This window comes from Dasypus novemcinctus, chromosome 9 (assembly GCF_030445035.2).
Source record: "Dasypus novemcinctus isolate mDasNov1 chromosome 9, mDasNov1.1.hap2, whole genome shotgun sequence".
Taxonomy (NCBI): domain Eukaryota; kingdom Metazoa; phylum Chordata; class Mammalia; order Cingulata; family Dasypodidae; genus Dasypus; species Dasypus novemcinctus.
Genome location: NC_080681.1, coordinates 45,324,618 through 45,341,690, shown reverse-complemented (window position 1 = coordinate 45,341,690; position 17,073 = coordinate 45,324,618). Strand labels below are relative to the sequence as shown.

At 35.3% G+C, this 17,073-nt stretch overlaps 1 pseudogene; it reads right to left on the bottom strand.

Moving 5' to 3' along the window:
* Positions 1–2,028: 2,028 nt before the first annotated feature.
* LOC101444206 (profilin-1 pseudogene) lies at positions 2,029–16,657 on the bottom strand (annotated as a pseudogene).
* Positions 16,658–17,073: the final 416 nt, after the last annotated feature.

Here is a 17,073-nt window from a genome sequence, read left to right as displayed (position 1 = left end):
AATGTTAAAAGACGAATTCAACGAACGTGCTATATGCTGACATCAAGATGGAGAATGGGAAGTGCAAGGGGTGCGGTATGGTTAAGTTTGACTCATTATAGGTGGCTGAGAGAGCCTGCTGGATGGTGAAAGGGATGAAGCTGAGTGGTCAAGAGACTGATGTTCAAATCGATAGAAATGCCTAAGCAGTTGTCTTTTTTAAGCATGTATACCAGACCTCTGAATTTGTATTTTTTCTTGTTAACCATTTTAGTTTGTTGGCTGGATGCATAAAGATATTTTAAAAATTCAGTTGCTTTTTGAGTTAATTTAAATCACCTTTTAAATGATTGGGGCTCCACTTGACTGTTTGCATTAAGATTGCAACGTATGCAGGGTTTTTTTTGTAGTTTTGGCATCTTTTGACATCAAATATGTCTTTGGTAAGACATACCAGTTTCCCCCAAAAAAGAAAAAAAAAGAAACTTTTGAGGGTCTCAGTCTTCTATAAGTTCCCTTTATTGCTTGCTCCCCAAACCTCCCAGGGAAGCTCCTTTTACTGACCTCCAGGATTCCTAGGAACCACCTGATTACTTTTTACTCTTATAAATGGGGACCTAAAAGTAGTAAAAGTGCCTTTCCTGAGGAACAGGTATTATTCCAGGAATAGAGCTAACGCAGCAGAAGACCCCGGTTGCCATGTCTCTGCCTGTCTACACAGCAGTTGGAGGAATAACTCACCACTTATAACTTTTTTGATCTTAAGAAAGTCACCTACTTCAGATCTCTTATTTGCTGAACAAAGGATAAGATACCATAATTATGACCCTTTCTGGTTGCAAAATTTTACAATTTTAAATAAATTAATTTCTTTGAGTTTGCTTTCTTATCTATTAAATTGAGATATTAAAATCAATGTTTCCCTGGGTTGCCATAAACCATCTTGTTGCAAACTGTATATATTATATAATTATAAAGAATCATTGTCATTATCATTATCACCTTTATCATAACAATCTTTACCATTATCTCTTTCTAACATTTTCCTGTAAACACGAAAAGTTCCATTTGGAAACCCATACCATTTCTTTGAATAGATTGAAACAAAGAAATAAAATGCATTTCTAAATACATTTTGTACATTTGCTCTAATTTTTTTTTTTAATAAATATCTGAACTCATCTTGCAATGGAATATGTACTTGTGTGATTATTATCATTTCCATGATAGTAGATTGGGGTCACACACAAAGCTCTGAGACTTGACTGCAGGTTCAAGCAGCAGGAGAAACTGGTTTGGGACCAAATAAGCTCTGATTCAAGTAAAACTGTTGAAAAGCATTGACAAGGGAATACAGAAAATAACTGGGGAAGGAAATTGCTTTTGGAATAAATGTTCCGTACTTTCAAGTTTGCTCTGGTAGCAAAGTGCCCCTTTGAAGAAACTTAATAGAACTATTAGAGGGACCAAACATGAAATATCTCATGAAATCTTAAAAGATTTATTTTATAACCATTTTTTTCCTAACGGTGTATGTGGAGGAAAAAGAAACCAAGGAGATGAAATTTGTACTCTTGTACACAAATGCATAAGACTATTTGATGGAGAACAATGACTAACGTCTAAATCTATTCCAAATTCTCTGTCTGATCGGTGCTTTGCCATGTTTCTTGTTAATGTTTTTGTATCCTGTGCTACCCATATGCCTAGATGTCAAACCAAAATGCTTTGTTTTCTGGTTCCTTGCTCACTGCTAAACTTTGGCAATTATTCATTTTATTTATGCATGTATTTATTTACTTATTAGTAGAATCTTTTTTTTAATTCAGAAAAAAAACAAAAAACATAAAAGTTTTCCAGCCACACACAGGAGGATATGGGTAGGGGAAGGTGTCTGTCCATCCAGCCCTGGCCCCTGCCCCGTGTGGTTTTGGCAGCAATAAGGGATGTGGGGTAATGGCCCCCAAATAAAAATGGTGTATGTGTGCGTGTATGGTAAGGAGAGGGGTGCAAAAGCAGTGGGGAACGGTGGGGGAGGGAAAGACCAGGTCAGTACTGGTAACACCGCAGGAGGGAGGTCATTTCATAACATTTCTTGTTGATCACACCCCCGTGGACACCTTCTTGGCCCATCGGCAGGACTAGGTTGCGGCAGTCCTGCTGACGGCGAGGCTGCAGGCGGGAGCTCCGCCGGTGCTCTCGGTACCAAGATCCACGGTGAGTGCTCCCTCCTGCAGCAGCGAGTCCCGGGTCACAGAACATTTCTGGCCCCCAGGTGTCAGCCCATTCACAAAAAAACTTGACCGGTCTTGGCCAACCAGGACGCCAACCTCAGCTGGCGCGATGTTAACGAAGGTCTTGCCAGGGACGGCGGCCCAGACGGAGGGCGAGGCCTTACAGCCCCCGATGGCCGCGTCCTGACGGGTCCCGCCCGCCGGGAGGTTGTCGGGGTAGGCGCTGCCCCCGCCAGGGCGCTGCTGCGGGGGCGCGGGCGGGCTCGGCTGGCGCGGGGCGGCGGGGGCTGGGGGCGCGCGCTGCCAACGGGTCCGCCGCTCTGCTAGCTGTGCAGCAGCCCTCGCACCGCCACTTCCTGCTCGGCAATTATTTTCAGCTCTTTAATTGTAGTTCAGATGAAGTTCTCCTCAATTTGGGTGAAAGCTTTCTACATAATTTGTCTGTCTTTATCAGTTTTGAGTAACTACTATGTACCCTTCATTCATTCGTTAAGCAAATATGACTTGACACCCTGTCCTAGGCCTGGAGAACAAAAGAATCTGTAAGCTACATTCCTCTTCCCCAAATAATTTAGAGTTTGGTGGAACGTGAAATCTAGATTGTTTAAATATGATAATAAGGAGCTACAGCAGCCTCTGTGAGGAGCACCTGATCCACTGCTACTTGCAGGAGGGGCAAGATTGTTAGATCTAGCAGTCTAGTTGAAGCTTGGAAGACCACCAAGACTTAATGCATCTAATGGGGGAATGCAAAAGGAATGCAGGAAAGGGGGAAGGGGAAAGTTTCTAGACTCAGCCTGGAAGTGGAGTAAGAGACTCATTTCAGCAGTTCAGTATTATTTGATTTTAGTAAGTGAGGAATGGGGAAAGATCACAAAATGTTTGAATGTCAGACTTAGGAATCTGAAGTGAATCATTGACAGGGTACAGGAGAACCACTGAAGTGGTCTGTACAATGGGTGAGAGCAATCAGATTTGCTCTTTGTGAGGCTCATTCTGACTCCAACATGAAGGATGGATGGAGGTGGGAATCAGAGGCAGAGAGCATAGAGACTCAGGGAGGTTGATTAATAGAGTGAGACACTCAGCCAAGCCAGGGACAACACTGGCCTGAAAAAGAACTGACTTACGAAAGGAATGTCGTTGATGGTGAGTTTACACAATTTGTAGTAGCTAAATGGATTATGTGATGGGAAATAAAGGGAAAGTACTGGGAGGTAGGGGTTAGGCTGGAAGGGGATGATGGATCATTTTTGACATGGCCAGTTTGAGACCTGTAGAACATCCAAATGGAGATGTTATGTAAGATATTTAAGCCTGAATTTCAGGAAAAAGATCTTGGACGCAATCACTTTGAAATTATTTATGAATATAATATGCACATATTAAGAGAACCATGAGAGTAAATGAAATTAGAGTTTTAGTTTGCTAAGGCTGCTGAAAGCAAAATACCAGAAATAGGATGGGCTTTTATAACGGAAAATATCATAGTTCCAAGGCTGTGAAAATGCCCAATTCAAGGCATCATCAGAGATGCTCCCTCACTAAGGGTGGCTGCTGGCGATCCTGGAGTCCCGGCACAGGGCAAGGCAAAATGGCAGCTCTCTGTCTCTGCCTTCTCCTACAGGCTGCTTTCTCCCCCAGCTCAGCTGTGGGTGATCAAGCACACGGCAGACTTCCTCTCTTCAGCTTTGAGCTGTTCTGTGGGCTGAGGCTCTTGGGAGCCTCTTTCCATGCCTCTGTGCTCCACTGATTCTAGCGTCTAGCTTCTCTCTCAGCCTCTTGGGGCTTCTCTAGTTCTCTCTCACATGGCAGGGTAACATGGCAGCTGTCTTTCTCTGTCTGTTTCTGCTTTCAGTTATCTCCCTGCCTCCAGCAGGAGGGAGGAGACAAAACCTGACTCACACCTTACTGCAGTAGTCCAATCAAAAGCTCTAAAGCAATCTAATCGATAAGTGATCTATCAAAAGACCCCTTAACTGAATCTAATGCAATTAAAGGGTCCCACAGCCACAGGAATGGATTAGTTCTAACTACATGATCTTTTCTGGGATTCACAAAACTTCAAACTGTTATAATTACCTAGGTAATAAGTGTAAAATGAGAAGAGGGAGGAAAGGCTCTTATAAACAGAAAGGCAGGAAGCACTGTCATTTAAGATATTAGTAAAGGGAGAAAATTCCTTCTTTCTTACTGGTGAATATATGAAATAATTCAAATAGCTCCCTAATTGTAAAGTTGATTCAGTGTCCTTGAAAAATTGCAAATCGTATTTTTATTGTGACCTACCAAATACATTGCATTTCAAAGATTTATTTTTGTTGTATTTCAAATTTTTTATTCTCTTTGATTTGAATTTCAAACAGTTATTTGATGTTCAAGTTAAGTTATTTTAAATTCTATTTTTTGGATGCAAAAATTTTCAAAATGTTCCAATTAGTATTAAGAGTAAAGCATAAATCCCTGTTGTTAAGTAGTAAGGGAGTTTAAAAATTTTAAATAACTCTAGCAACATGCACAAACCTGGAAAAATTTGGCTTACTGAACAATATTTTTTCTGTGCTCGATTTCAAGTTGCATAACTTTAACAGCATGATAGGGCATTAGGATAAAGCTGTGATCTCCCACACGTACCCAAACATACAAGGGTTTGTCAACCTGAGGGTATTTATTATGGTTGGCTTCGGAATTTCTGACACTCTCAGAGGAAAAGATGCAAATGACTGATAGCACTGATCCCTGAACCTTGGCAATTCATTCTGTGAGGCCTATCTCCTGTTTCAGGTACTGTACTAGGTGCCAAAAAATACAGAAAACAGCACCTAATTGAACTTACACAGTCCCTGTGCTTACAGAACTTAGAGAATATCCATTTTGTGAATGTGCCTGAAAATACTGCTGTACAAACTCCTTTTGAACAGTACAGGAATGAGAGGGTCCAGCCCTTTTGCTTCTGACTCTGATTGTCCACGGAGCAGGTCATTGTAAATAGGCCTTTTTTCTTTTAATAGAGAAGTTACAGGCTTACAAAATAAACATGCATAAATATAGCAGTCTCATATATCATCCCACCACCAACACCTTCATTGGTGTAGAACATTTGTTACCACTGATGATAGCTCATTTAACTTGGCTTTTTAATTCCATCATCAACATGGTTGTTGAGGGCAGTCGTTCTGGGCTCCAAGTCTTGCCTCACAGTGATATAGATGTTGGCATGGACTGAAGTGAGGTGCCATGGAATCATTTGTTTTTGAGCCCAAGAGGGTAGGAATAAAGGGTTCCTTTTAAATTATTGTTGCTTCCATTCACAGCTCTACTTCTCTAGCCTTTAATATTCAAGAATATAGGAGACACAAGCAGAAGCAGGAAGAAAGCAGATACTTGATGCTTAGTTAACTGAAAAGTGATGGTCCTTTGAACCCTAAAAACTATGGCAAGAAATCCAAGCTGTCCACTAAAATTTGAGTGTTGATTTTGACAGAATTTTGCATCTTTATTTTAGAAAATCAAACTCATTTAAGGTAAACACCACTGTTGTATGTTATCTGTGGTACATACTTGTCTTTAGGAAATGTGCTAATATTGACAGATAAAATGGAAAGGGTTTTTAAAAAATGTATTTAATGCTTTGGTTGCTCTGCTAAATTTTAGTTATTGTGCTTCCATTTAGAACATTAGAAAAAAGAAAAGCTTATAAAATTTTCCATATTTTCTCTGTTAAAATGCAAGAAGAAAGAACTGTTAGGTAAATATACCATCACTTTAACCTCAAGGATTTCCAAGTAATGAGTGAATGTTTTCATGGTCCTCTAATTTCATATTTGCCATGCAGTAGATTTGAAAAACAATTAGAAACTTTAGAAGTGCTTGAAAATGGCAATGCATATTTTTATTATACCAGCCTGAGGACATCATGGTTTTTCCTCAGGGGCTCACTATTGCACTTCCGTACCTTGGTATATCATAAATGTTAGGCTATTATCAAATGCTGACAGATAAGGCTGTGATTTGAAAGCTTCCATAAGAATTCTATCTTTAATTTCTGTTAACATTTGACAGTTTCACAGCATTAGAAATAACAAGTTCATTGAAATTTGACATTACCTGAGTCTCTTGCATATACGTCTCATTTAGAGATACCGTTTCTCTGTTTCCTGACACAGAGATTTAAAATGAACATCTCAAGAAGAAGGTAAAAAGCCACAGAAACTACAAAAAATTCATTTCATAATAAAATCAAATGCAACTGAACAAGTGCCATAAAGGGAAAAATTTTAAGTGGGAAAAAGAGAAGACTTAATTGATAGTAAACTGGATTTTGGGCTCAATTTCAAACAAATTATCTTTTCTGTACTGTCTAGGCAGTACCAAATAAATTTGAAAAGTAAATAGTAATAACTCAAATTGTCCTAAGGCTGTTTCATCAACCTCAGTAGTTCTAGGAAGCATGATTAAAACTACAACTATCTTACAAATAGTAACCCTTGCATAGTTTTGCAATTTTTTAAAGATATATATGTCCAGGAATTTTTCAATCTAGTGATATTTTTTGACATTTTCTACTTATATGGACACAATTATTTGCTTTATATAAGGGGTGACTTTAAGGTAAACTGGTCAAACTTAGACAACTCCTAAATATAATCTTAAGTATATTTGCTATCAGGCTCAAAAATATTCAGGAAGCTTGCTCCATGCCTGTGGGTTTTTCATGAAAAAAAGAAAAGAATAGGAAAAAATTTACTAGAAACCATATATTTTAAATGAGTCCCATGCCCAGATAATAACGCCCAAACCCACTATAACAAGATATAATAAAGTAGGTATTAAATGTACTTGTGATTTTTAGAAATTATATTTTGCTAAACAAAGGTGGGCAATATTTTTTTAAAACTATGCAAGTTTTTATTTGGTGGAGCTTGCAAACAATGAAACATCAGTCATGAAATAAGGCTTTCTTTATGAGATTCTGCCCATTTAAATTGCTCAGAACACACAGGACAGTTTAAGTGTTACCATTATTTTTATACTCCCTAAAAGATGGCAGGGTTTTCTCTGTTAGGAGAAAATTGACAGAGTTAATACTTATTTCAGGCCTACGGTATGTCAAGCATTGTGCTGTTTTTTGAAATAAAAATAAAACTTGGGCACATCACTGGATCTTTGTGCACTATTCATATTGCCTTGTATTTTCCTGTTATGTCATCCACTATCTTCACTCTCCAAACATGCAGTGAATAATAAATTAATTAATTTTCTTGTTACTGATGCTATCTGATATCTGCATTCTGTAAGTCAAATTTGTAATTTTCAGAACAAAATAATAGTTCATGCTAATGGAACAAAAGGATAACACATTTGCAATTGTGACTGTCCTACAAAAACTGAAATTTATAGCCATCTCCTTTTTATAGACATTCCTTTATGAATGTTAGAATTAGAACAAAAATGCCCATTGCAACTTTGAAATGTCTCATGCAGAAAAGCCTAGTTTCTGGTTTCTATTTTGAACTTCTAAGTGTCTTCTAGATCCTTTGGAAAGTATTGCCTGCAATGGTTGTGCCATTCTTGCAACTTAATCTGTTCCTTTCTTGCAATTTTATTTCTAATTAGTTGTTGCCTTCTTGGGGATGAAAGTCCTTTTTGCACCTTGAAGGGCAATGTGAACTTAATGAAAATATGCTGATACAAGTTAAAGATGTTTCTTTATGTGAGTAAGGGCACTGAGGGTTAACCCTGACCTTCCCAGATGAAAATTGCTGTACTGTGTTTCAGTTATCATTATATATTACCATATTCCTTTTAGTGAAACCATACAGAGAATTTCAGAGTGAAGGGGCTATTTTCTTTAGAATCACCTAAACACAAGTTGGTTTAAATAGATAGCTGCCAAATTAAGTCCTTGGTGCTATAATAATACTAGGATAGAATGTGGTGTGTTTCTAAGAGCCACATTGGTGCAGAAGACCTGTCTTCCCATTTGTTTTTCTCTGGATGGGGAAATAATGCCGTCTCTGGAAAATTTCTGAAATTTCATTATGTATCTTGAAATATTCTGTAGTAGATACTCCAGTAGATGCTCCTGTAAGGAGCACCTGTTGAACCAGTTACTGGGATTCCTACAATCAGAAAGCCTTCCACTGTCAACTCTTTCCATGGTTGCCTTAGTTGCACTGTAGCCTATCCAAGGCCATGCTTTTTCCTGGAACAGCCCACATCAAATGACTGATCAATATGAGCAGCGGGAATGGGGCCATAAAGGCCTGGTCTGCTCAGGCCAATTTTCAACAAGCATTCTAGTTTTAGGGGTGCCCCAGAACAGGTGAAAGAATAGTACAATGAACACCCATATATTCCAACTCTTTAATTCACCAATTTGCCGCATTTGTTTTGTTTTTGCTAATATTATACACATGTGTGAATTGCTAAACTTTTAAAATTCATTTTCAGGTATCATGGCTCATCACTCTGTAATTTGTCAGCATTTATTTTCTAAGAATAAGGGCATTCTCCTAAAGAGCCTCAATAATATTGTCACTCTCACGCAGGGGTTCTTAACCTTTTTTGGTCCATGGACCCCTTTGCCAGTCAGGTAAAAACCACAGAACCCTTTCTAAGTCCACACTATACTGTGTATTATTTAATAAATATATCACATTCATACTAACATGTCCTCACAACAATAATGTTTTCTTGAATTTCAATTCAAGTTCACGGACCCCCTGAAATCTTTCCACAGGCACCTTTGGGGTGTGTCTCAAGTGATGCAACATTGATACTATATAATCATCTTAATATACAGTCCATATTTTAATCTTCCCATTTGTCCCAAGAATGTCTTTTGCATCTGATTTTCTTCCATTGAGGATCCTTTGAGAACCATACATTGTGTTTGTTTCTTTAGTCTCTACTAATCTATATATAACCTTGTATTTTAAGAACAAACTTTGAATGATATTGATATTTTTTAATAGTTCAGGACAGTTGTTTTGTAGAGTGTCACACAATCTCGATTTGTTTGATTATTTACCCATGATTATATTAATATTTAACATTGTTGGAAATAATACTGTATATGTGATGTTGTGTCCACCTCAGTACATTGCATCAGGAGGTCCATAAACTGATTTTGCCCCTTTCTAGGTAATGTTAAGTAGATAAATTAGTTAAGGTAATGTCTGCCAATGTCTTCATTGAAAAGTATCTATGTAATTAATAAGTAACCTGTGGAGAGCTCTGTTTCAACAAAACTTCAAGATATTAGATTTTTTGTTCTTCGTAATCTTTAATATTTTTAGCATCAGTTGATAATCCTTCATAAATCTGTTTTTACACTGGTGTTTACAAAATGGTCATTTTCTCTTTTTCCATCTACATTTACAGCTGGAATTCTTCGTAAAGATAAGCATTCCTTCTCTTTGCTGTGTGCGCACGCGCGTGTGTGTGTGTTTGAAGATGGATTAAAGGATTCTTTTTAAAATCTATGTTATAATTCATTACTAACATTTTATTTTTTTGTGCTCAAATTGTCAGAAATTTAGTCAGTAGAAACCCCTTCAATCTTTTAACAGTTTTTGAGCACTTCTTTACTGTCCGGCTCAAAAATATATTCAAGTTCTTTGCACAGATTTGGCAATCAGCTATTTCTCCAAAGATCTCAAGTGGAGAATGGTACTTAGAAACCAAAATCTGGTGATGCTATGCTTCTTGTTACAGCAATGCTGTTTCTATACCTTTACTTGGGGGCCAATCCAGCAAATAAAATCAAACAAACAAAAAGAGTTCTTACATATACCTCCAATTTCAATCTTATGTTGTAAGATTCTTCCTTTCATAATTTTTTCTCCTTTTTTCTCCTAATGAGAACTCCATTGCCACCAAAATATTAAAATATTTACTCACTCACCCTATCTATCTATCTATTATCTATCTATTATCTATCTACTATCTATCTATCTATCTATCTATCTATCATCTATCAATTATCTATCCATCTTGATACTTAATCCAATATTAATATATTAATATTAACTTAAAGACTTAACTAAATCCTATGAACCACACCTCCACTGAGTAAAGTTCAAGCTATTCTTGTTGCTTTTGTAATTAGAATATGTCTGAGGGTGTACTATGGTCCAAAGATATTTTAATTAATTATGTTATTTCCATGTGAATATGTTAGCCATGTTATACAGTTATATTCATTTGTTTCTGCTTGTGTTTAATATTAATGGTTTTATTCCATACTTGTTGATTTGTTTTTGAATATAAAAAGCATTGTCATTGTTCAAAATCAGTTTATTCTGTACTTTTCCTCTCCCCACTATTTTATATAAGACTTATGGATTATGGTTCATTTTAAATTTTTTCTTTAGCTTACTTAATATTCTAGTGGAACTGTAATTGCCACTGAGGAGAAATTAACATCATCCAAAGATATATACCCTTAGAAGGAGGATTTTGTGTATCCCCCTTTTAGGGGAGAGAGACAGAGCAACCATAATTGAATGAAATATAACTGCATAAAATTATAACAAATTAAAACATTTATGAAATGATAATGTTATTTTGTTACACGTAGTTTCAAAAGTTTGTAAAATGTGTGCATGCATGTTTAGTAGCCTAACATAGGGCTGTATTGGTTTATAGGCCATTGTTTTTTAACTCTAAACCCACCTTTCATTTTTCGGAGCTGGAACCCTTTGAACACTATGTCACCCTTGCAGATGATTGTCCTCCTACCTTCTACCACAGGGATGCTACAAGGAGAATGGAAGGAAGAAGGAAGGAGAAAAAACTTGCTTCTTCCTATTTACTTCTTCCTTACAGCCCTCACTCAAACAGTGGCAGTTCTTTCTAGTAACAGTTGTTTCTAGTTTAGAGCTCCTTCCCGTACTTCCAAACCAGCCAGTGGAATCTTTATCTTCAGAGATTTGAGTCCCTGAATAATGGTGTTCCTCCTCAGAGTTTCTTGGTTTCTGGTGCCAACCATTCAGTGCCTTCTATTCAGAGAAATGTGTTCTGACTTAGCAGGTGCCCTTCTCTAGCCTCTTTCCTTGTTCTGCCAGCCTTTGGGGTGAGAGCTGCTTCACAGAGTTACAATCTCTGTTTTACCTTAGGGATCCATTGTTGCCTTTTAATTCTTCCAACATTAGCCTAACCAAGCTCCTAAATTATGTTCTGTCAATACAATTTAGGTTTCTTTTTTCCTGATTGGACACTGATGCATAAGATATACTGAAAATATTCTCACTCACTCCTTATCCTTTCTATATCTACTTATGTCCTGTAGATTCTTCTTATGCTTAATTTTGAAAAATAAAGATGTATATCTATGTTTATGATTAAATTTATACCTACATATAGGAAATAGCAACATATTAGTTCATAAGGATTTTTTTTTACAGCTATAGTATCCACCATGTGATTACCATTGCTATTTAATAGATAAAGTATTTGGATTATTTTCAATTTTTTTATTGTAGGTAATTTTGCTATGAAAAACTTCATGCATACGTTTTTTTGTTTCATGTTATTGGACCTAAATGTTCAATAAAATTATGATTACTTAGTTAAATGGTAAATGCATTCATAGTGTTGCGAGGTATTGCCAAATTTCCATTTATATTGGTCACTTCATTCTGCATTCTCACTAGCAGTATAAAAGAGAATCTGGTTCCCCAAAGCTTGAAGAAATAATGTATTGTTACGCTTCTGAATTTTTAAAAAATCTGACAGGTGATAAACTATCACAATATAGTTCTAATTTGAATTTATTTCCTTATGCTTAAATATAATTAATATATTTATGGACCAGTTTTTATATCTTTTTCTCATGAACTATTTACTTATGTTTTGTATCCATTTTGGGGAGGCCTGGCTTTTTTACTCTTCAATTTGTAAGAGTTTGTCATATATCAGACAGGTTTTCCCTTTATTTGTGATAGATAATGCGAATGCTCATTCCTTGGATATTTATCATCTGAATATTCTTATGGTGCTTTTTCTGCCATGCATCATGTTTTAAATAGTAAAAATTATTAATATTTTATTTGTATGGCATCTGGAGTTTGAATATAAAGGAATTCAACCTTGTTTTCTTCAAATACTTATGTGGTTTCAATTTTTGGCACATTTACATACCTTATCCAGTTGGGATTTATTATGATGTATGGTGTGAGGTATGGAATCAATTTTATCTATATCCAAATGGCTATCCAGTTGTGTCAGCACCTATATTAATATGTCTATCTTTTCTCAGTGTTTTGAGAGATCACCTTTATTATACATAAATTTTGATCTGTGCTTGAGTCGGTTTCCAGATATTCTATTCTGTTCCACCAGTCTTTGTATTCTTGCAACAATAACACATTTCTTGATAAATTTTAGAAACTTTATAATGTTTTAATATTTGATAGACTTGTCCCACTTCACCACTCTATTTTACCCAACATGTTATCATGAAAGTTTTCCAAATGTTCAGAAAAATTGAAAGAATTTTACTGAGAGCACCCACATACCTAGCACCCAGAGTCTACCATCAAATTTTTAAATTGTGCTTTATGATGTATCTATCCACTTATCATCCTTCTATCTATCCCTTGGACCATCTAATTTGTTGATGTATTACAAAATAATTTGCAACATCAATATCCATCCCCCCAAAACAAGTGCTTCAGTTTGCATATCATTAAATTGAGTTCAATATTTGTTAGGGGTTTTTATTTCTTTTTTTTTTGGTAAATTTGTATACAAAAATGGAATGCTCATATCTTAAGTGTGGTGTCCAGTGAGTTTTGACAAATAATTACACCTGTGCAAAGCAAATAAAATTCTTTCATTCTTTTCTCAGTAAACCCCTCCATACTCTACCCTCAAACTCTGTCACTGTTTTATTTTTTTCCACTATACATTAATTTTGCTTGTTTTAGTGCTTCATTTAAATGAAGTCATATACTGAGTACACTTTTGTGTAAAAGTTTTGTGTAAGGTTTCCTTTACTCAGAGATGTTTTGTGATAGTCATCCATGTTATATGAGTAGGTCATTTCTTTTGATTGCTGAGTAGTAGTCCATTTTATAAATATACCACAGTTTGTTTATCCATCTCTTAATGATGGATACTTGGATTGTTTCCAGTTTTTTGCTATTATGCTTTAAAGTACTATGAACACCCTTCAACAACTATTTGTGGAACATATGCTTTCATTTTTCTTGGATAGATACCTAGGAGAACTGTTGGGGGCATAGGAAAATGAATGTTTGGTTTTTTAAGAAACTGCCATTCTTCTGTGTAATGTTGAAGTCTACTTTTGTTCTTTCAGGAGTGTTTTTAAAGTTTTCCTCTTTTTTTCCCCCCACATTTCTTATTGTTTACTTATAAATTTTTATTTTTGTGTTGTTATTATGCACTTTTTCCACTGTATCTTTAATTTTAATTTATTCCTGTCACCTTAGTGTATTCTTTTATTGTTTTAGCTAATTTCATCATTGATTCGCTTGGTTTTTCTAAGTATGCCATCATATCACATATAAATAGAGATCATTTACATCCTCCCACAGTTATTTTTAATAGTTTTCAGTTTTCTGATTACATTAGCTATTGCCTATAAGAATGTTAAATAGTGACAGTAATTTTGGGAATCCTTATCTTGTTTTGGACATTAATGAGGGTGTCCTGTCATTCCCCCATTCGGTAAGATGTTGGCTTTGGGAATGAAATGCATGTTTTATATAAAGATATATATGCCTGGTCATGCTAAGGAAGTGTCAGTCAATAAAGCATCTTATTTGTATTGAGTATTTTTATCAGGAATAAGTATCTTATAAAAAATATTTTCAGCATCAAGGGGAAATCATAAAGTATTTAGAAATATTGCTAAATTTATTTGATAATTTCTTGCTATTAAACTATTCCTTCATTTCTACATTAATGCCCACCTGGTTATGAGCTATTATTTTCTTAATTTGATCTTGGATTCTGTATGCTAATATATTCTTTGGGTTTTGGTTTGATAACCAAAATTAAAGTAAGATTCAATGTTTAGTTTTCTCTTTTTGGGCTATTTTATCACGTTCATGTTTCATTGTTACCTTTAAGACAAATTTGGCAACTCTTTTCCTTTTTCCTATGCTCTAGAATAGTTTATACACTATTGGTATCATCTGGTCTTTAAAGTTTTCATAAGATACACCTGTGAAACCACCATGGCATAGTGCTCTTTTGTGGTGTAGTTCTTTGATAACTTTTTCTATTTCTTCTATAGATTTTTGTCTGTTTTAGCTTTCTACTTCTACTGGAATGAATTTTGATAAATTACATTTTTCTAGGAAATTATTGATTTCATTTAGGTTTTAAAATTTTTTCATAGACTAGTACAAAGCAACCTATTATGTTTTTAAATTCATAATTTAAATTTATTTCTTTAAAGTTTTAGATTTACAGAAAAACTGAGAGTTTCATATCACCATCTTACTGCTATATCCCCTACCCCTGGCATATGATTTCTCCTATTATAAAGATCTTCCATTAATGTGGTGTATTTGTTACAATGAAACCAATGTTGATAGGTCATTATCAACTGAAGTTCATAGTTTACATTAAGGTTCATTCTTTGTGTTTTACAGTCCTATGGGTTTTGATAAATGCCATAGGACTGTAATGCCTGATCCCCTGACAAACACTGATCTATTTACTGTCTCTACAGTTTTGCCTTTTCAGGAATCTGATACAGTTGGAATATTTTTTGCTGTTGTTGTTTAAAAAAAATCACTTATTTCATCTACATTTTCAAGTGTATTTTCTTAGAGTTGACCAAGTTTTTCCTATCTTGGGAATCTTTTGGCTTCCTGTATGTATCAGGTTATTTTCCATTAAAAAATGTTATATATTTTCATATTCATACTATCTGTACTTTTATTTTTCCCTGAATTCAACTTCTCCTGGTATTAATATTGCTCATCCTGCCTTCTGTTTGTCTGTATTTGCCTTGTATGCCTTGCACCATCACTTAATTTTCAGTCTATTTAAGACCTTTTGTTTTGGATTTGTTTCTTTATAAGAAAGTAGTTGGCTTTTGCTTTGTTCAACTTGAGACTACTTTTCTTGTAATAGGATTCATTGAACTGACAGACTTGTTCGGGTTTAGTTTTATCATAGTACTTTATATCATACTTTCACTTTTCATGCTTTGTTTTTTTGTTCTTTTTTTTTTTCATTTTTATATGGTCTTTTTAAAATTTCCCTGGCATTGTTTTTCATGTATGCATTCTGATAATTTGGAAGTTATTTTTGCACTTATTGTCTGTTCTTCTGGAGATTACATTTATACCATAATTTTATACAATATACTTACTGCTCTTCTTCAGACAATAGCTATTGAATCCCCATTTTGTGCAATGACAAAATTATTATAATTTCCCAAACTATCTTCCTTTATTTTCACTATGAAATTATAGATAAGCTTAACCATTTTTCTTAGTTTTTCCAATATGTACCCTTACATGTTTAAATAAAGTTATGCTTTAATTATACTTTTATCTATTTCAAAAATATCTTTTAGTCTCTATTTAAGATGAGGAAATAGAATAGAGTACTTACATTATTCTCCATCTTCTCTTCTTGCTTCTCTTTTTGGCTAATATATTTTGTTTTAATTTTGTGGTTTGTGACATTTTCTTTTTTCTTTTTTAACCATAATTTCAACAGCTGTTTCATTTTAGTCTTGCTTTTAATTGAATTCAAAGTCTTAGCCAATCTTTTTTCTAGAGTTTTTCTATTAATCCTTTGTTCTATTAATTTATTTAAGAAGGGCTCACAGGATCTTGAGTTCTTACACATGTAAAAATGTCAGCTTGCTGCCTTTGTATGTTTTATAGATTCTTGTTTATAAAATTTTTATGTTATACTTTCTTTCCCTGAGAAAAATTGTAGGCATTTGACAGTCTCTTCTAACACCGAAAAATGCTGAAGACAAGTCTCTAAAGCTAGCCAGATTCTTCACCCATTGGTGTCTGTCTTTTTTACTTGGTGCCCAACAGAGTATTTATTTATTTATTGGCTTAGAAGTCCACGTGACTCAGTGAATCTGTGTTTAGTTTTGAACATATTGTTATCAATTTTTCTTGGGACAGGGTTGTGAAAGTGGAATGATAAGTGATTTTACTAACCATCTTAATTTGCTTGAGCTTCCATTTTATCCAGAAAATTATAAAGAAGAAACAGAGGTTACCTGAAGCAGGCTGACATACCAATAATCCTTTACGGTGGTCATAAAACCTCAGCCTAGACCAATAGGAAGAACTGTAACAAAGAGTTCCAGGTGACACCAGCATGGACTGCAGATCTTCACCAGATGACCACAATCTTACATCAACATCATTCTTGCTAATTAATGAACTGGGCTTCAAGAACACCCTGCTCAAAAAGCCTATTGTCCCCATAGTCCACACAGCTCATGAAATGCATGTACTAACCATCAGTCATGTCCCCTAAATCCCTCCTCACTCCCCACACCTTCCTTTTGTTTCAAGCAGCCATATAAGCTGCACCCCACTCCCCTCCCGCTCAGCTCACCCCTTTGAACAGAAACATGTTTTGGTGCTGCTCCTACATTAATGTGACTTTTGCTCAGTAAACTTGCTCTTACACCCCCTTTTAAGTCTTTTTTATTTTCAGCACAACAGGGCATACCCTTTCACTCTGTTGGTAGTCTTATATTTCTATGAAATTTTCTTGAATTATGTATTTGAATCTGTTCCATACTAATTGTTGATAATGCATTTTAAACTCATTTCTGTATATATTGTCCATTTTTCAAAGTCCTGACATCTATTTACTTGTTTTGTCTTTTCAGCAG